Genomic DNA, 20,587 nt, shown 5'->3' with positions numbered 1-20,587 from the left:
CATGTCTCAGGGAATACGCCCAGAGCAGGGGCAGAATAACGCAGGCAAATTCTTGGCTTTGCTCTGCTTGATGCTTCTGTTGTGTCTTTGCTATCAGTTCCTTGCGGCTTATACTACTGGTGAATTTTGTTCCCCCATGACCCAGTCCTCGTCAGTGGAGCACCACAAAGGAGGTACAGCATGGACTGGTTCAATTATTTCAGGGGTAATGGTAGTGGGAGCAGTACTGTAATAGCAACTGGTTCTTCTTCCTTATTCACATTCTTTTCTGCTTCCCCTCTCTTGAAATGCTAAGTCGATGGACAGAGCTGCCCCTGTTACTTCCTGTTTACCATTGATCTTCACCAGAGGCTGGAGGTTTACAGTTTCTAGTGGAGAAGGGATGTTCAGTTTGATCCCAGCACTCCTTCCTCTGGCCTCTTCCTCTAAGGGGCACAAGACTAATCATAGAATCATAGAATCTCAGGGTTGGAAGGGACCTCAGGAGGTCATCTAGTCCAACCCCCTGCTCAAAGCAGGACCAAACCCAACTAAATCATCCCAGCCAGGGCTTTGTCAAGCCTGACCTTAAAAACCTCTAAGGAAGGAGATTCCATCACCTCCCTAGGTAACCCATTCCAGTTCCTCACCACCCTACTAGTGAAAAAGTTTTTCCTAATGTCCAACCTAAACCTCCCCCTCTGCAACTTGAGACCATTACTGCTTGTTCTGTCATCTTCTACCACTGAGAACACTCTAGATCCATCCTCTTTGGAACCCCCTTTCAGGTAGTTGAAAGCAGCTATCTAATCCCCCCTCAATCTTCTCTTCTGCAGGCTAAACAATCTCAGTTCCCTCAGGCTCTCCTCATAAGTCATGTGCTCCAGCCCCCTAATCGTTTTTGTTGCCCTCCGCTGGACTCTCTCCAATTTATCCACATCCTTCTTGTAGTGTGGGGCCCAAAACTGGACACAGTACTCCAAATGAGGCCTCACCAGTGCTGAATAGAGGGGAATGATCACATCCCTCAATCTGCTGGAAATGCCCCTACTTATACAACCCAAAATGCCATTAGCCTTCTTGACAACAAGGGCACACTGTTGACTCATATTCAGCTTTTCGTCCACTGTAACCCCTAGGTCCCTTTCTGCAGAACTGCTGCCCAGCCATTCGGTCCCTAGTCTATAGCAGTGCATGGGATTCTTCCGTCCTAAATGCAGGACTCTGCACTTGTCCTTGTTGAACCTCATCAGATTTCTTTTGGCCCAATCCTCTAATTTGTCTAGGTCCCTCTGTATCCTATCCCTACCCTCCAGCGTATCAACCACTCCTCCCAGTTTAGTGTCATCTGCAAACTTGCTAAGGGTGCAGTCCACACCATCCTCCAGATCGTTAATGAAGATATTGAATAAAACCGGCCCCAGCACCGACCCTTGGGGCACTCCACTTGATACCGGCTGCCAACTAGACATGGAACCATTGATTACTACCCGTTGAGCCCGACCATCTAGCCAGTTTTCTATCCACCTTACCGTCCATTCATCCAGCCCAGACTTCTTTAACTTGCTGGCAAGAATACTGTGGGAGACTGTATCAAAAGCTTTGCTAAAGTCCAGAAATAGCACATCCACTGCTTTCCCCTCATCCACAGAGCCGGTTATCTCATCATAGAAGGCAATTAGGTTAGTCAGGCATGACTTGCCCTTGGTGAATCCATGCTGACTGTTCCTGATCCCTTTCCCCTCCTTTAAGTGGTTCAGAATTGATTCCTTGAGGACCTGTTCCATGATTTTTCCAGGGACTGAGGTGAGACTGACTGGCCTGTAGTTCCCTGGATCTTCCTTCTTCCCTTTTTTAAAGATGGGCACTACATTAGCTTTTTTCCAGTCATCCGGGACCTCCCCCGATCGCCATGATTTTTCAAAGAAAATGGCCAATGGCTCCGTGAACTCCAGCTTTCCCCAGCACGTTCACTGCGGTGCAATTGGGTCACTGTTTCCATGGCTGAACAGCAAAGAATCACTCCCAGTTTCAGCAGGATTAGCTTGTGTTGGTGGTTAATGAGGTGGATCTTGTGGTAGATTGTTATTCATTCCCCACCTTGACAATTCACACAGTCCCTTTCCTACTCAAATCCCCAGCACCTCGGTGATCCTGGTAGCAGGGGTTGGGTCCTGAGACTTTGAGGGTCCTTTTTACCCTTCACCTGGAGTGAACTCAGCTTTTCCCCATCCCAGACAATCCATGAAATAACAACAGGGGCATAAAGAAAGAGGGGAGGGAACATCTCACGGCCAGGGCTGGATGTGCCCAGGGCCCCCTGCTTGTCCATTGTTTCCATGGCATTTGGCCCCCTGCTTTGCACAAGGGACAGAGAAAGATCTTGCTGTTCCTGTGTCTGTGCAAGGAAAATTGTGCTTCTGTATGAAAGAGAGGTGGGAAATGGCCCCATGGTGGGACAATAGCCTCAGGATTAAGACCTAAGGACTCAGGCTGAGAACTGATTTAACTCCACTCATCTGGGATTTAACAAATTGTCTTCCATGGAGCAGGGCCAGATCCGGCATTTTTTCCGCCCCAAGCAGGAAAAAAAAAAAGCTGCAATCAACAGCAGCTCTACCTCTGCCACTTTTGGCAGCAAGTCCTTCCTGCCGAGAGGGACTGAGAGGGCCAAATTGCCGCTGAAGCCTCGTCTTTCCATTGGCCGCCCCAGGCACCTGCTTGCTGCTCTGGTGCCTGGAGCCGGCCCTGCCATGGAGACACTGGGAAGATGGGGGAGTCAGGAAAAAAACATTGATTTGTTTACATTGCAAGTGAAGAATAACTGAAGCTTTTTGGGTTTAAAATCACTTTTTCCAGACTGGGAATTGAACCCAGGCCATAGCAGTGAAAGTACCAAATGATAACCACTAGGCCACCAGGGAGGCACTAGTATTGTTTTTCTTCTCTCTTATGTTACACTTTTTTAGACTACTTTCTATCCAATTTCTGAAGCAGCTCCATTGTCCACTCCCTAAGGGGTTAAGAGCCAGGGCCGTAGCAACAAAGAACGTGGCCCCCTCCGAACATATGTCCGGGGCCCCTTACAATGCAGAAACTGGAATGCGGTTTTTATTTTATACAATATACAGGGTTCATATTATGTATACATAGGCCTACAGTGTACATGTATTCCGTATTTACACAAAGCGCTTCTTTCAAGCCTTGTTCTCCGCACATTGGTTAATCAATGTGTCATAGTCCAGAGATCTGGCAATATTGTTTTCGATTGAGATAACTGCAAGCGCAGAAAGCCTGTCATCTGTCATGGTTGAGCGCAGGATATTCTTGATCAGTTTCATTCTGCTGAAGCTCCTTTCAGCACCGGCGACAGTAACTGGTGTGGTCAGAAGAATTCTGATGCAAATGCAAAGATTCGGATATATCTCCTGAAGGCTGTTCTTGTATAAGTACGTTAAAAAATTGTTTGCCGTGACAAGTCCTCTCTCTTTCTCGATGACATAAATAAAACGATTCAATTCCATTATGAGTTCGTTGGCATCAATGTCTCCCATTTTTCTTTCAAAATTTTTGCTGTGATTCTCCACTTCGTTTTCTCTGTGACACTGCTTCAGGCTGTTAGCGTTGTACAGAAATCCAAACAACTTATACCACTCCACGAGTTGGTCAAATCGCAACGAAACAGAAGATATGGCCTGATCAGTGAGAACAAGAAAGAACTGCGATTTGAATTTTTCTTCGGCAGAAAGACGACTCGAATCATCAGCACATTCATAATCAAACATTCTCTTCTTACGTCGCACCCTGGTTTCTGGAAACACCTGCTCTATACCCATATGCTCTGCTATTTCACGTGCATTTGTGACCACAGAGTTATATCCTGTATTTCGATAGTCTTCCAAAAGCTTCATTGTAGCACCGACTTCTGCCTGCAGTACATCAATTGACACATCTGGTGACTGAATTAATTTGCTGGTTTTATTGACGTGAAATAGTATATCGTACCACGTGTACACAGTCAGAACAAAAGGCCACGTAGTAACATGGTCTAAAAGCACACCGGCTTCTGTTGCTGTATTGCCATCTTTCTTTTCGAGCGCATATTCTCACAAAGATGACAAAGCATTGCACAATTCTTCAAGGTGATAACGCAATGGCTTCACAGCATCAATTCTCGACTCCCAACGAGTGTCCGATAACCCTTTAACAGATATTGGCATATGTTCTTGAAGTATATCCCAACGTGAAGGTGACGAAGAAAAGATAACGTATATTCTGTTAATCAGACCGAAAAAGTCAACGGCATATTTCGATGACTTTGCCTCGTCTGAGATCACAAGATTCTAAGTGTGAGCTCCACATGGTACATACAAGGCACGGTCATTTATTTCTAGCATGCGGGCTTGAACTCCTTTATTCTTTCCTCTCATATTTGCGCCGTTATCATAAGCTTGGCCTCTCATGTCAGCAATGTCTATTCCTAAGTTGTTTGCCTTTTCAAGAAACGCTTCCAATAAGCCCTCGCCAGTTGTATCATGAACATTAAGAAAACCAACAAACGCTTCACGAATATCGACACCATCTTCACCATTGCATTCAACAAAGCGTAACACCACAGACGTCTGTTCTTCATGTGACACGTGTGACAGTCCAAAATAACTGAATAATATTTTGCTTTTTTAAGCTGCGCTATGTTGGCCTCTTGAATGTTACTGGCAACAAGTTGAATCAGCTCGTTTTGGATCTGTGGACTGAGGTACTGAACATGTGTCTCTGCCTTTTTAATCCTCTGTAAAAGTTCGCTGAGGACAGTATCATACTTTGCAAGCAATTCAAACAGTCCCAAAAAGTTGCCATTCGAAGGATCGCCGAGCTTTTCATTACTTCCTCGAAATGCCAAGTTTCTTTCGGACAAGAAAATAACGACATCAACCATTCGTTTGACAACATTTCTCCAGAAATCTCTTTCTTTCAGAAAAGCCTGCAATTCGAGTTGGTCAATAGATGTACGGTTTACTATGCCTGACCGAAGGTCAAACCATTTCACCATACAGTCTTGATGACCTTTGCCTGTTTCATGCTGCTGAAGTCTTTTTGACAGTGCTTTCCAAGCAGATGTTCCACGACGTAGTGGTATGTCGCCAGTGCCAAATAATTTACAACAAAAACAAAAAATGGCATCTTTCTGAACTGAGTACATTAACCATGAACGTCTTATTTTCTCGCCATTTGCCATGGTTCGATAGAAATGAGTACTTGTGAACCTCCGTCTTTCCTCATTAAATGGAAATTCGTAACTTTAATTCTGCTGCGGTGGGCCACGTGCAACAATGTCACACACTTGCCTGTCCGATATTATAGACGGCCAGTCTCCTGGATCATCAGTCAGTGGTTCAGATTCAGATACTTCTTTCCCGGCAGCAGCTGGAATATCTGTCACAGTTTGTTTGGTAGAACAACTGGCTTCACCTTCGACCTCACTTGAAGCACTTCTGGATACTTCTGGATATGATTCGTCGCTGCTAGCGCTGTCCGTTTCGTGTGCCTGTACCTGTACGTTGGATTGCAGCGCAAAATATGTTGACAACTTTGGAATTTTCTCAAGTTCCTTCTCGGCATCTTTTGCTGCCTTTCGTTTACTAGCTCCGCTCTTATACGTTCTCTTAGACATCACAAAGCACGCTTCTGCGTTGGAAATGATAAAAAACTAAACAACTAAATTAATAACATTTATCCGCCGACCGCCATTATGAACGCAAATACACATTATTTGAATGGGTCCAACTAAAATTCGAAACTGACCGACAGACAACTGATGTAGCCAATAGCATTATGATGTATCATAATGACTTCACGGTTTTGTCAGTAAAACCAACATGGATTGTGCAATAGCGTCAATAAATGTCACTTACCTAGTTATACCTTAATTTTTTTTGCCACTTTTAGGGGCCCCCTTCCTTGCGAGGCCCCCTCCGGTCAGAGGGTATGGAGGGCGCTCGCTACACCTCTGTTAAGAGCAGAGAGTGCAGGAACCCCTGTACTCAGGTCACAACCTGAGCCCAATCCAAGCCACTGAAACAAACTCAAATGATGCTTCCTCCAGCAGGATCACAGAGCAACACAAAGAAAACCCATCAGGAACAATCCTCCTTTGCCTTCATTTACCCCATTGCAACCATCTCAGCAGCCCACTCTTGCGGAAAGCACACTGAGCTGATAGGAGGTCTGGCATAGAGACCAAAGGAGGGGTGTTGCTACCCCTGGGTGTGAGCTGATCACATTCTGACTCCGTGTAACGGGGCTCTGAGCTTTGCCATCTTGTGAGTTCTGAGTGCTGAGCCCCCCGGACTCTTCTACTGGGAGCATGGTGGTTGCACGACAGCTGCAAGCCCTTTTCCCATCTCCTTGTCCTCCTCGGCTTCCCCAGATCTTACCCACAAATGGTTCTGTCAGACACTGGAGGGATCTAAGGACCTGCAGGTTTCCCTCACCCACCTCTTAAGGCAAACATAGAATCATAGAATCTCAGGGCTGGAAGGGACCTCAGGAGGTCATCTAGTCCAACCCCCTGCTCAAAGCAGGACCAAACCCAACTAAATCATCCCAGCCAGGGCTTTGTCAAGCCTGACTTTAAAAACCTCTAAGGAAGGAGATTCCACCACCTCCCTAGGTAACCCATTCCAGTTCCTCACCACCCTACTAGTGAAAAAGTTTTTCCTAATGTCCAACCTAAACCTCCCCCTCTTCAACTTGAGACCATTACTCCTTGTTCTGTCATCTTCTACCACTGAGAACACTCTAGATCCATCCTCTTTGGAACCCCCTTTCAGGTGGTTGAAAGCAGCTATCAAATCCCCCCTCATTCTTCTCTTCTGCAGACTAAACAATCCCAGTTCCCTCAGCCTCTCCTCATAAGTCATGTGCTCCAGCCCCCTAATCATTTTTGTTGCCCTCCGCTGGACTCTCTCCAATTTATCCACATCCTTCTTGTAGTGTGGGGCCCAAAACTGGACACAGTACTCCAAATGAGGCCTCACCAGTGCTGAGTAGAGGGGAATGATCACATCCCTCGATCTGCTGGAAATGCCCCTACTTATACAACCCAATATGCCATTAGCCTTCTTGACAACAAGGGCACACTGTTGACTCATATTCAGCTTTTCGTCCACCGTAACCCCTAGGTCCTTTTCTGCAGAACTGCTGCCCAGCCATTCGGTCCCTAGTCTGTAGCAGTGCATGGGATTCTTCCGTCCTAAGTGCAGGACTCTGCACTTGTCCTTGTTGAACCTCATCAGATTTCTTTTGGCCCAATCCTCTAATTTGTCTAGGTCCCTCTGTATCCTATCCCTACCCTCCAGCGTATCAACCACTCCTCCCAGTTGAGTGTCATCTGCAAACTTGCTAAGGGTGCAGTCCACACCATCCTCCAGATCGTTAATGAAGATATTGAATAAAACCGGCCCCAGCACTGACCCTTGGGGCACTCCACTTGATACCAGCTGCCAACTAGACATGGAACCATTGATCACTACCCGTTGAGACACGTGTGACATCTAGCCAGTTTTCTATCCACCTTACCGTCCATTCATCCAGCCCAGACTTCTTTAACTTGCTGGCAAGAATACTGTGGGAGACTGTATCAAAAGCTTTGCTAAAGTCCAGAAATAGCACATCCACTGCTTTCCCCTCATCCACAGAGCCGGTTATCTCATCATAGAAGGCAATTAGGTTAGTCAGGCATGACTTGCCCTTGGTGAATCCATGCTGACTGTTCCTGATCACTTTCTCCTCCTTTAAGTGGTTCAGAATTGATTCCTTGAGGACCTGTTCCATGATTTTTCCAGGGACTGAGGTGAGACTGACTGGCCTGTAGTTCCCTGCATCTTCCTTCTTCCCTTTTTTAAAGATGGGCACTACATTAGCTTTTTTCCAGTCATCCGGGACCTCCCCCGATCGCCAAGATTTTTCAAAGATAATGGCCAATGGCTCTGCAATCTCATCGGCCAACTCCTTTAGCACCCTCGGATGCAGCTCATCCGGCCCCATGGACTTGTGCTCGTCCAGCTTTTCTAAATAGTCCTGAACTACTTCTTTCTCCACAAAGAGCTGGTCACCTCCTCCCCATACCGTGCTGCAGAGTGCAGCTGTCTGGGAGCTGACCTTATCTGTGAAGACAGAGGCAAAAAAAGCATTGAGTACACTAGCTTTCTCCACATCCTCTGTCACTAGATTCCCTCCCTCATTCTGCAAGGGGCCCACACTTTCCTTGACTTTCTTCTTGTTGCTAACATACCTGAAGAAACCCTTCTTGTTACTCCTAACATCTCCGGCTAGCTGCAACTCCAAGTGTGATTTGGCCTTCCTAATTTCACTCCTGCATGCCTGAGCAAAACTTTTATACTCCTCCCTGGTTATTTGTCCAATCTTCCACTTCTTGTAAGCTGTTCTTTTGTGTTTAAGACGAGCAAGGATTTCACTGTTAAGCCAAGCTGGTCGCCTGCCATATTTACTTTTCTTCCTACACATCGGGATGGTTTGTTCCTGTAACCTCAATAAGGATTCTTGAAAATACAGCCAGCTTTCCTCGACTCCTTTCCCCGTCATGTTATTCTCCCAGGGGACCTTGCCCCTCAGTTCCCTGAGGGAGTCGAAGTCTGCTTTTCTGAAGTCCAGGGTCTCTGTTCTACTGCTCTCCTTTCTTCCTTGTGTCAGGATCCTGAAGTCGACCATCTCATGGTCACTGCCTCCCAGGTTCCCATCGACTATTGCTTCCTCTACTATTTCTTCCCTGTTTGTGAGCAGCAGGTCAAGAAGAGCTTTTCTCCTAGTTGGTTCCTCCAGCACTTGCACCAGGAAATTGTCCCCTACACTTTCCAGAAACTACCTGGAGCCACAGGTAGCAGTAGGAGCAGTATACACAGTAACCAGAGGCAAACAATTGGCAGGACCGGCAGTAACAGGCCCAGGCCCAGTAGGAGGTGCTAGAATGTGTGGTGTCCCCTACTCGCCATCTCCCCTCTTCTACTGAGCCAGCTACAGCTCTGCACCAGCTAGGGGAAGAACACGCACGTGGGTATTTATTTACAAGCCTATCAAAATTGTGGGCTCAATATCCGTAGACCTAAAATAAGTGTGTGATGGGGGAGAGAATAACAAAGTACCTACTAGATCAGGGATCGGCAACCTTTGGCACGCGGCCCATCAGGGAAATCCGCTGGCGAGCCAGGACAGTTTGTTTACCTGCAGTGTCCGTAGGTTTGGCCGCTCGCGGCTCCCACTGGCCACGGTTCACCATTCCAGTCCAATGGGGGCTGCAGGAAGCGGCGCAGGCCGAGGGATGTGCTGGCCACCGCTTCCCCCATTGGCCTGAAATGGCAAACCGCGGCCAGTGGGAGCTGTGATCGGCCGAGCCTGAGGACACTGCAGGTAAACAAACCGTCCCGGCCTGTCAGCAGACTTCCCTGATGGGCCACATGCCAAAGGTTGCCGATCCCTACACTAGAACCTAGCTTGGAAACAACTCTTTAGCAAAGTTATTTGATCAACCCTAAACACAGCTTTATGACCTGAACTAGATTCCTGTGCTCGGAGACATCCTTGTTATGACCTTTTCCTCTGGCAGCTGATAGTCTGGTTCCCCCATCACCAGGCAGAATCAGTGGGGCTGATCCAATTATGTTAGTCAAAAGACTGGATCAGGCCCCACCTCAGCAGTCTTTTGACTATTAATGCTCTCTGGATTCTGACAATTTGATCTTCCACCGTGAGATGCAACGGTTAATAAAATAGTATTGCCCAGCTCTTTTCATCAGTTGCTCTCAAAGTGCTTTCCAAAGAAGGTCGAGATCATCATCCCCCATTTTACAGGTGGGGAAACTGAGGCACAGAGCAGTGATGTGCCTTTCCCAACCTCGCCCAGGCAGCCAGTGGTAGAGTCAATAGCAGCCCTGGTCTCCAGAGTCTCAATAGCACTCTAGGTCACACTTAACCTAGGAGCATCCCTGGTTACTACTGTGAGATCCTGGGGCCAGCTGAACATTCCACAGGATCCTTATGGTGTGTCTGTGCTGTATTTTAAACCCCCACAGCAGCACATCTCAGAGCCCGGGTCCCACAGGCTTGCCAGGCTAGGGCTGCACCACTGAGAACAGCAGTGTAGACGTTGCAGACGTTCAGAGCCTGACCCCAAACATCTACACAGCTATTTTCAGTGCTGTAGCATGAGCCTGAGTCTGGAGACCTGGGATCGGAGACTTGCTGCAGCAGTTTTTACAAAGCAGCGTAGACAGACCTGTAGAGGCTGTACCTTTAATAGTAGCAAAGAGTCCTGTGGCACCTTGTAGACTAACAGATGTATTGGAGCATGATCTTTTGTGGGTGAATACCCACTTCGTCAGTTGCATCCGACGATGTGGGTATTCACCCACGAAAGATCATGCTCCAGTATGTCTGTTAGTCTACAAGGTGCCACAGGACTCTTTGCCGCTTTTACAGATCCAGACTAACACAGCTACTGCTCTGATACTTGTACCTTTAATATCTCTCTCCTGCAAACATGGCACAACACTTCTGTGGCGGCAGAAGCATAATAGTAATTCAACAATTATAAAGTCCTAGCTGAAGGATAGCACCTCTGATAACTGGCTACTTCTCCTGGGAGCTGAATTCAAGTGCTCGTCCCCCAGCTCACACAGCTCCCCTGTATTCTAATGCAGTGCCCTTCCTACTCGATCACATGGCCTCCTGAGCTTTAGCATGCAAATAGGAACAGAAGAGAGTTAGTTTCTGGCCCTTGTAATAGTCCCCTATTCTAACAATAACAGGCTCTCCCACAAACTCAAGCTCGTGCATGCAGTAGCCACTTGGTGCCAGCATGTATACTTGTGCCTGGATTCCCTAAATTGCATGTATTCCTCGCTTCTTAAATATTTCATATGGGAAGTGTGCTGTGTCCAAGTGGCACTGAAACCCTGTAGACTGGTGAATAATAAATAAAAGCCTTCCGTCTTTGTTAGCATCACACGTCCTTGCTGACTGAGCTGCATGCTGGGCCGTCAAAGGGAGCATATGTCTTTGCAACAGAGAAGCAAGATGCCATACCCTTAACTTCCCTGCAGTCTCCGAGGACGTCCTGCTGTGCACACCTGTCAATTAAACCACCAAAGTCCCTCCTGAAGGCACCTGAAGCAGCAGCGCTGCCTCTGAACTGGAACTGAATTTATCTTTCTTGTTTTGGCTCTTGCAGCCATATCCACACTTGAATTACTCATTTGGGGTTGGATCCTGCTCCCAGACTGGCCAGTCTCTTATTGGCTTTGGCGACAGCTGGATCTGACCCCCTCTCGGTTTTTAATGACTCCCAGCATGTGACATTAGTTGAGCTGAGTGTGAATAGGTTTTTTGCCAGTGACAATCACACTGAGGACAAAGCGATCCAAACAACAACCCCACCCACTTACAACAGGGCTGGATCCGAAGCAGTGCAATGCTTTAACAAACACGTACACACATTATGCTGAGAAGATTCTACATCTAGCTAAAATGGAGTTCCTCGCCCCGGTAAAGCAGTGGAAACAAATTTTCCAGCCATCTTCAACAGTGAAACAAGAAACATTTTGGCAGGAGAACATACCGCCTTAAAGAGTTACGTCTCACAAAACCCCGTTACAATGGAGGAAACGGATTTACACTCTTGCCAATAGACAGCTGTTCTCTTTAACCCTATGCTTTCCAGACAGTGGGGCCAGCAGTTTGCAGTGTGGCCCAGTAAACGGGGTATTGGACTGGGAGGCAGGAGTCTTGGGGTTTAATCCCAACCTTGCCACCAACCTGCTGTGTGATGCTGGGCAAGTCCCTTCCCTCTCTTTGCCTTGGTTTTCCTCCTCCCCTTTGTCCATCTATATGAGGTCTTTTGGGCTGGCACCAAGATTGCACAGCCCCTACCCTAACAGGACTCTGGTCCAGTGGTGTGGTCCTAAACTGCAGCATCTTCCCATCAGCCTGACCCTCTAACCCCAGCCCCCATTGCGATGTAGACATTCGGGCTCAGGCTGGACCCCAGGCTCTGAGACCCTGCAAGATGGGAGGGTCCCAGAGCTTGGGCTGAAGCCTGAGCGTGTACATTGCAATGACACAGCCCCGTAACCCAAGTCAGCTGGCACAGGCCAGCTGCGGGTTTATAACTGCAGTGTAGACACACCGTCAGAGTGTAACAACCTGAGCCGGAAATTAGTCAGAGCATCAGGGCTAACACCCCTGCTCTCACAAACAGGTCGTTCCTTGTAACGCCTCTTTAGGGCTTTGGCTTTACATCTAAACTGAAAAACAAGAGCACAGAGCCCTCAAACACCATGTCGGGGCTTTGGCTTTGTGCTGACCAGTGTCTTCTGTTGAATCACTGGCACCTTTTCCTAGAGCACCTGGATGTTCTTATAGTTTCCACGTGCAGACAGGACCATTTTTACCATCTAGTCTGACCTCCCAGCAAACTCATAGAATCATAGAATATTAGGGTTGGAAGAGACCTCAGGAGGTCATCTAGTCCAACCCCCTGCTCAAAGCAGGACCAACACCAACTAAATCATCCCAGACAGGGCTTTGTCAAGCCTGACCTTAAAAACCTCTAAGGCTGGAGATTCCACCCCCTCCCTAGGTAACCCATTCCAGTGCTTCACCACCCTACTACTGAAAAAGTTTTTCCTAATATCCAACCTAGACCTCCCCCACTGCAACTTGAGACCATTACTCCTTGTTCTGTCATCTGCCACCACTGAGAACAGTCTAGATCCATCCTCTTTGGAACCCCCCTTCAGGTAGTCAAAGGCTGCTATCAAATCCCCCCTCACGCTTCTCTTCTGCAGACTCAATAACCTCAGTTCCCTCAGCCTCTCCTCGTAAGTCATGTGCCCCAGCCCCCTAATCATTTTTGTTGCCCTTCGCTGGACTCTCTCCAATTTGTCCACATCCGTTCCGTGGTCAGGGGACCAAAACCGGATGCAATACTCCAGATGTGGCCTCACCAGTGCCAAACAGAGAGGAATAATCACGTCCTTGATCTGCTGGCAGTGCTCCTACTAATACAGCCCAATGTGCTGTTGACCTTGGCAACAAGGACACACTGCTGACTCATATCCAGCTTCTCATCCACTGTAACCCCAAGGTCCTTTTCTGCAGAACTGCTGCTTAGCCAGTCAGTCCCCAGCCTGTAGCAGTGCATGGCATTCTTCCAGCCTAAGTGCAGGACTCTGCACTTGTCCTTGTTGAACCTCATCAGATTTCTTTTGGCCCAATCCTCCAAATTGTCTAGGTCACTCTGGACCCTATCCATAACCTCCGGTGTATCTACCGCTCCCCTCAGTTTACTGTCATCTGCAAACTTGCTGAGAGTGCAATTAATCCAGATAATTAATAAAGATGTTGACCAAAACCATCCCCAGGACCAACCATTGGGGCACTCTGCTTGATACCGGCTGCCAACTAGACATGGAGCCATTGATCACTACCAGTTAAGCCCAACAATCTAGCCAGCTTTCTGTCCACCTTATAGTCCATTCATCCAGCCCATACTTCTTTAACTTGCTGGCAAGAATACTGTGCGAGACTGTATCAAAAGCTTTGCTAAAGTCAAGATATATCACATCCACCACTTTCCCCATATCCACAGAGCCAGTTATCTCATCATAGAAGGCAATCAGGTTGGTCAGTCATGACTTGCCCTTGGTGAATCCATGTTTACTGAACACCTTCCTCTTCAAGTGCTTCAAAATGGATTCCTTGAGGACCTGCTCCATGCTTTTGCCGGGAACTGAAGTGAGACTGACCAGTCTGTAGTTCCCCATGTTCCCTTTCTTCCCTTTTTTAAATCTAGTCACTATATTGCCTTTTTCCAATCATCCGGGACATCCCTCCTTGATCGTCACAAATTTTCAAAGATAATGGCCAATGGCTCTGCAATCACATCAGCCTTTGGATGCATTAGATCTGGACCCATGGACTTGTTCATGCCCAGCTTTTCTAAATAGTCCTTAACATGTTCTTTCACCACTGAGGGCTGCTCAACTCCTCCCCATACTGTGCTGGCCAGTGCAGCAGTCTGGGAGCTGACCTTGTCAGTGAAGACTGAGGCAAAAAAAGCACTGAGTAATTCTGCTTTTTCCACATCATCTGTCACTAGGTTGCCTCCCCCATTCAGTAAGGGTCCCACACTTTCCCTGACCATCTTCTTGTTGCTAACATACCTGTAGAAACCCTTCTTGTTACCCTTCACATCCCTTGCTAGCTGCAACTCCAATTGTGCCTTGGTTTCCTGATTACACCCCTGCATACTCTAGCAATATTTTTATACTCCTCCCTAGCCATCTGTCCAAATTTCCACTTCATGTAAGCTTCCTTTTTTAGTTTAAGTTCACAGAAGATTTCGCTGTTAAGCCAAGCTTGTCACCTGCCATATTTGCTATTCTTTCTGCACTTCGGGATGGTTTGTTCCTGCACCCTCAATAAGGCTTCTTTAAAATACAGCCAGCTCTCCTGGGCTCCTTTCCCCCTCATATTAGCCTCCCAGGGGATCCTGTCCATCAGTTCCCTGAGGGAGTCTAAGTCTGCTTTTCTGAAGTCCAGGATCCATATTTTGCTGCTCTCCTTTCTTCCTTTTGTCTTATGGTCACTGCTGCTTAGGTTGCCACCCACTTCTACTTAACCTACCAATTATTCCCTGTTTGAGAGCAGCAGGTCAAGAGGAGCACGGCCCCTAGTTGGAGAAGCTGCCCCCAATCTGGGCCTCAGTGATTCTCCCAAGGTCACACAAGTAATCTCTGACCCTGGAGGATCCTGTGCACGTTGGCAGAGCTTCTACATTCACAGCAGAAGGGGTGTGGTTGCTATCCCCTCCAGTGTGTGTTCAGACACCCAGGACATCAGTGTGAGATAATTAATCACCGCAGTGATTAATAATAAACCCAGGCCTGCAAATTATGCTTTCAGAGAAGTGAGTTTGTGTTAAAGTGGTGTGAAGCAGGGGGCAATTGCAGCAGCAAGGTGGAAGCTAGGGAAAAGACTCCTGCCCTATACATCTGGGGCAACATAATTTAGCTGCGTAAAACACAAGGCTTGACTGTAGAGCATGTAGTCGCAGCTCAGAATAAACAATACAGCACATTTTGTAATGGATCACACACCATGAAATACATCCTCTCAGATCTCTGCTATTTGCCCAGTTTGATGCGCCATACATTTAATTTTGTGATCTTCAGTAATGCAAATGAAGTTTTCAATACGCCCAAAAATCTGCATAGCCCATGTTTTACAGTGGACATCATCAAAGAGGTTCTGTTGCCTGGTGGTAAGTGAGTAACCTGCATTGCATGAAGGACCTTGCTGAAGTCACCTGCGCTGTGTCAGGTACGTTTTCCATAATCACATTTAGCAATGGAATATGGCCACCACTTACTGTTTGTGACATGAAAGTCATGCAGGATAATTAATCACCATTATCTCTGGAGGGGAGAGATCCTTCTCAGATAGGTGTCTAGGCAATGGCAAGATTATGTTCAGAAGTTTGCGTTTTTGTGTGGGCGGGGTAAGTGCCTAGACAGGGGCAGATTGTGACTTCATTGCTTGCATTGGTGAGCAATGACACACATTTACTTCAATCAGACTAGGACCTTATTCCAGTAATATTCAGTCTCTGCATCTAAAGCACACTCTGGGCCTAGACAAATAAGCCTCTTCCATATGCAACAGTGGAACCTTGACTGCAATTGTATAAAGCAAATCAAGCCCTAACCTGTAGTGACATCTGGAATAATCTTTTTAGTGTTTCCTGAAACACCGTACAGTAGTTTAAGAGGCCCTGATTTTTTTCCTAAGTGTTATGCACAGAAAGTAGTATTTCAACATGACCTCTCTCACTGGGATTTCCAGCACTTCATTTCTTCCACCTCTGGTATCATGTAGCATCTTATTAATTCATTGATTCCAAGGCCAGAAGGGACCACTATGGTCATTTAGTCTGGCCTCTTGTATAACACAGGCCAGAGAACTTCCTCAAATAAGACCTAAAGCAGATCTTTTAGAAAAAACATCGAATCTTGATTTTAAAATTGACATCGATGGAGAATCCACCGTGACCCTTGGTAAATTGTTCCAATGGTTAATTACTCACTTAAAAAATTATGCCTCATTTCCAGTCTGAATATGTCTAGTTTCAACTTCTAGCCATTGAATCAAGTTAGATGTTTCTTTGATAGACTGAAGAGCCTATTATTAAATATGTGTTCCCCCAGTAGGTACTTATAGACTGTGATTAAGTCATCTTTTAATCTTCTCTTTGTTAAACTAAATAGATTGATATCTTTGAGTCTATAACAATAAGGCATGTTTTCTAGTCCTTCAGTCATTTTTGGGGCTTTTCTCTGAACCTTCTCCAATTGTTCAACATCCTTTCTCAAATGTGGGCACCAGAACTGGATACAATGTCCCAGCAGTGGCAAATACAGAAGTAAAATAACCTCTCTACTCCTCCTTGAGGTTCTCCTGTTTATGCAAGCCAGGATCACATTAGCCCTTGGCCACAGTGTCACACTGGGAGCTCATGTTCAGCTGATTATCCACCACAAACCCTAAATCTCACTGCTTCCCAGGATAGAGTCCCCCAATCTGTAAGTGCGCTTGCATTCTTTGTTCCTAGATGTATACATTTAGCCATATTAAAACACAGTTCCAGATCACCCTGTACCAGTGAACTACCCTTTTCATTATTTACCACTCCCATCATTTTTAAGTCATCTGCAAACGTTATCAGCCGTGATTTCATGTTTTCTTCCAGGTGACCGATAAAGATGTTAAATAGCGTAGGGCCAAGAACCGATCCCTGTATTAGTCCACTGGAAACAGGCCTGCTCAATGCCGATTCGCCATTTACAGTTACATTTTGAGACCTAGCAGTTGGCACACATTAAATGGATTAAAATAGGCTATGTTCAGTTTATATCGTTCTAGTTCTTTAATCAGAATATCGTGCGGTGCCAAGTCAAGTGCCTAGCAGAGGTCTACGTATATTATGTCAACACTATTATCATTATCAACCAAATTTATAAGCAACAAAAAGATATCAAGTTGGCTTGACAGGATCTATTTTCTATAAACCCATGTTGATCTGCATTAATCACATTACCCACTTGTAGTTCATTAATAGAGTCCAGTATCAGCCATTCCTTTATTAACACAGAACATCCTATTTACCCTTGTTAAAAATTGGGACATTAGCTTTCTTCCAGTCTTCTGGAACTTCCCCAGTGCTCCAAGACTTATTGAAAAATCAACATTATTGGTCCATCAAGCTTCTCTGCCAGCTCTTTTAAAACTCCTGGATGCTAGTTACGTGGCCCTGCTGATTTAAAACTGTCTAACCGTGGTAGCTTCTCTTTAACATCCTCCAGAGATACAAGTGCAATGGAAAGAGTGTTATCATCACTATATGATGAGACTGCATCATCTGTTTTTTCCCCAGGTACAGAACAGAAATATGTATTAAATATCTCTCCTTTTTTTTGCATTATTGATAATTCTAACATATTGATACAGAAGAAACAACAGAAGCCTGTCACAGACTTAAAACTAAAAAGTCAGTCCTCCAAATATGGAGTATTAAAAGACTCTCAGACACCAGATTACCTTGGTGTGTAATGATAAAAAAGCCCATGAATGGTTACTAAGGGACACAGATCTGACACTAGAAAAGGCAATATGCATATGCCAAGCAGCAATACAAAAATCAGAAACACAAATTAAAGCCCTATTAAGAGGCATACAACTAAATACAATAGTTTAACCAGCAAGCTGAAAGGATAGAGAAATGAAAAATTGGCCAAGAACAGAAATATGGAAAGCAGGAAACAATGCCAGTGATGTGGCAACCAGAATGCTCCAAAAAGCAATGGATGCCAGAGGTGGTCTTTATTTAGCACTACTCACATGGGAGAAAAACAAGGGATGGCCACGGAGTCTATGAGATTGGGGAAAAGACTAGGAAAGTATAAGCAGACACAATGCACAACAAAGGCCTCTTCCTCAGTTAAAAACATACTTGGTGATAAACTGGTAAGCTGGGCACTGACTATGCTATAACAACCAAAGAACCACCTCACGCATACTCAGCAATAACTGATGAAGGCAAAAATCTTATGATGGAATCATAAGCATCTGCTCAAGGTACACGAGAACATGACTGAGACAAGTGAAGTGAGAGCAGACATACAAGTTCAAAACAATTCACAGACTGACCTGTTATTGACCCCGAGACTAAACTGTCTGTCCAAGACAAGGACTTGCCTATACAGGGCTTGCAATTATGGCAGCCTGGGAAAATTGCTGAAACTTCTTAAGAGACTAACGGAGACATGTTAACATTATGCTAAAGCACCCTGAAGGCTTGTTAAGTCTGTTACTGTATTTGTTATAGTTTGCTAGTTTCATTTATTAGTATTTCAATTCAATCAGGGAATTAAAAAGAGGGGTTAAAAAAGGGAAGATGAGCTATAAAGTGAGTCCTTCAAGAAGCGTAGAGAGGCCACACTTCCTGGGCACTCTTTATGCGATAATTTGGTTTTCCCATGTGGCAATGCATACTCGGTAGGAGAAGAAACAAAAGAAGCCCAAGACGGGGCAGTTATAGGTTACAGCTAGAGAACCATAGGAAGGTTTGGTGCACTATTTCTGTACCTAGTTTCTGTCCTTAATAATGGGTTTATCTTGAAAGCAGACTTCCTCATGAGTACCGTAACAACTAGTTCCCAGTCCTGTGTGTTTAGACCACTAACCCATACCAGTTTCTATTCAACATATGGAAAAATTCCAGGATGTCCCAATCTGGAATGTTTCCCATTTTAGGGTAATCCATCAATATTCCAAATCAATTTATAGAGTTTGATCCAGTCCCTTGTGCCTAGAGCACAGTGTCTAGGATCCTCTAGCTACAAGTTTCAGAAGTGTGCCAGACAGTACAGACTTTCTGAAACCCTTGCAGTCATGGTACCCACATATTCCAGCTTCCCTGATAAGGGGAGGCAATATCCCCTAGCAGTGGGGAGTCAGGATCCTGAGCAGCTTCCTCGAGTGCTGAACGAAAGGAGATAGGCTACCTGATTTTCAAGAAGCACAAAGAAAGAGGGCATTGTCCTAAAGAGGCTGCTGCTGCTAGGACAATGAGAGTTAGGGGCTGAAATACCTCTGAGGATCTGGCCCTGAGAGCCTTCGGGGGTTTTCTGGTAGAGCTATAAAATCCATATCCCGGATCCTTTCCCAGGATTCTTTTCCACAGGTTTCTCCATCCCTGTACCACAAAAGGGTCTCCTGTTATTGTCAGTGAGGAATTCATACCTGGCCTTGGCCACAGTGACCCCAAGTAGTACTACATACCCACAGGAACGTTATGTTTTGACTTTGAGTCCAATTCAGGAACGCATTTAAGCATGTACTTATGGCCCACTGTAGTTAAGCACATGCTTCAGTGCTTTTCTTAATCGGGGCCTTTGGGCCCAACTTGCACAGCACTAAGAACGTCCCTCTACATACTCCCATCACCCACTGAACCCTACTTTTATGGAGTATGCTGCTGATTGTTTCACAGGATGGAGCCCATAGCCTAGATATACATAGGAAGGGATAGCCTGAAATAGTTTGCGCTCTAGCTCCATTGTACTGCCACAACAAACAGCAGATATTTTAAAGGATTACCCAGTGCATGGTGGGAGAACTGGAGTTGATGCAGTGTAAAGACATGATTGAAAGGAAAATTCCATCTGGTTGTTTCCATCCAGCAATCTGAAAATTCAGAAGGAACAAAGCACTTCTCCCCAGGAATAAACGGAGAGATTTATTTCATGATGCATTTGAGAACGGTTAGAATCGGTATCTCTGAGCCTCCTGCTGGCAGCAGCCATTGGGATGGATGGCAGGTGTGACACAAACAGTATGACAGCACTATGTAAGAGATTACAAAGCAGTTTCTAACCTGCCTTTGATACTGCGTTAACAATCAGTGGGGAAAACTCTGTTTAATCTTTCAACATGTTTAAAAGTTAAACTTCTGCTGTCTCTTAAGCCCAAACAGTGCTGAGGGGGGGATGAAATTTATATGGGCATACATTAGGCTTTCACACAGTCAGTGCCACACATGAGCTAGCTTTCTGGCAAGATGGCCGACAGCAACAGGGGACTGAGGTATCCCAGCTTGCAACCATTTTTAAATGTATTTCACACTGTATTGACGTTGCTTTCATTGTCACCTTCAAGACTGCTGGGCTTTTTTCAATTGGTTATCGGTCTAAAGGCTTCAGTGCAGCCTGAGTTGAATGGCTGTGCAGAGATTTAATATGGAGAGAAAACCCACCACTACCACCTGGTGCAGCTTTTCTAGTCCTGGGGGCTAGGCATGTCAGAGGCACTGCGCATCCATTGCTCTCCTGCTGAATGACTGGGCCAGGGTATGAAGCAGGAAACGCTTCAGCATATTTGAGACAACACAGAAGTGGTTCTATGGTCTAGTTAGCAAATTACTTCCCCTGTGGGTAAGGAGAGAGAAGGGAAGGAATTGTGCCTCTTTGAGACATTT

This window comes from Mauremys reevesii, linkage group 5 (assembly GCF_016161935.1).
Source record: "Mauremys reevesii isolate NIE-2019 linkage group 5, ASM1616193v1, whole genome shotgun sequence".
In the NCBI taxonomy this organism is placed as follows: domain Eukaryota; kingdom Metazoa; phylum Chordata; order Testudines; family Geoemydidae; genus Mauremys; species Mauremys reevesii.
The sequence above is the reverse complement of the archived record's forward strand: the minus strand, read 5'-3'. Positions refer to the sequence as shown.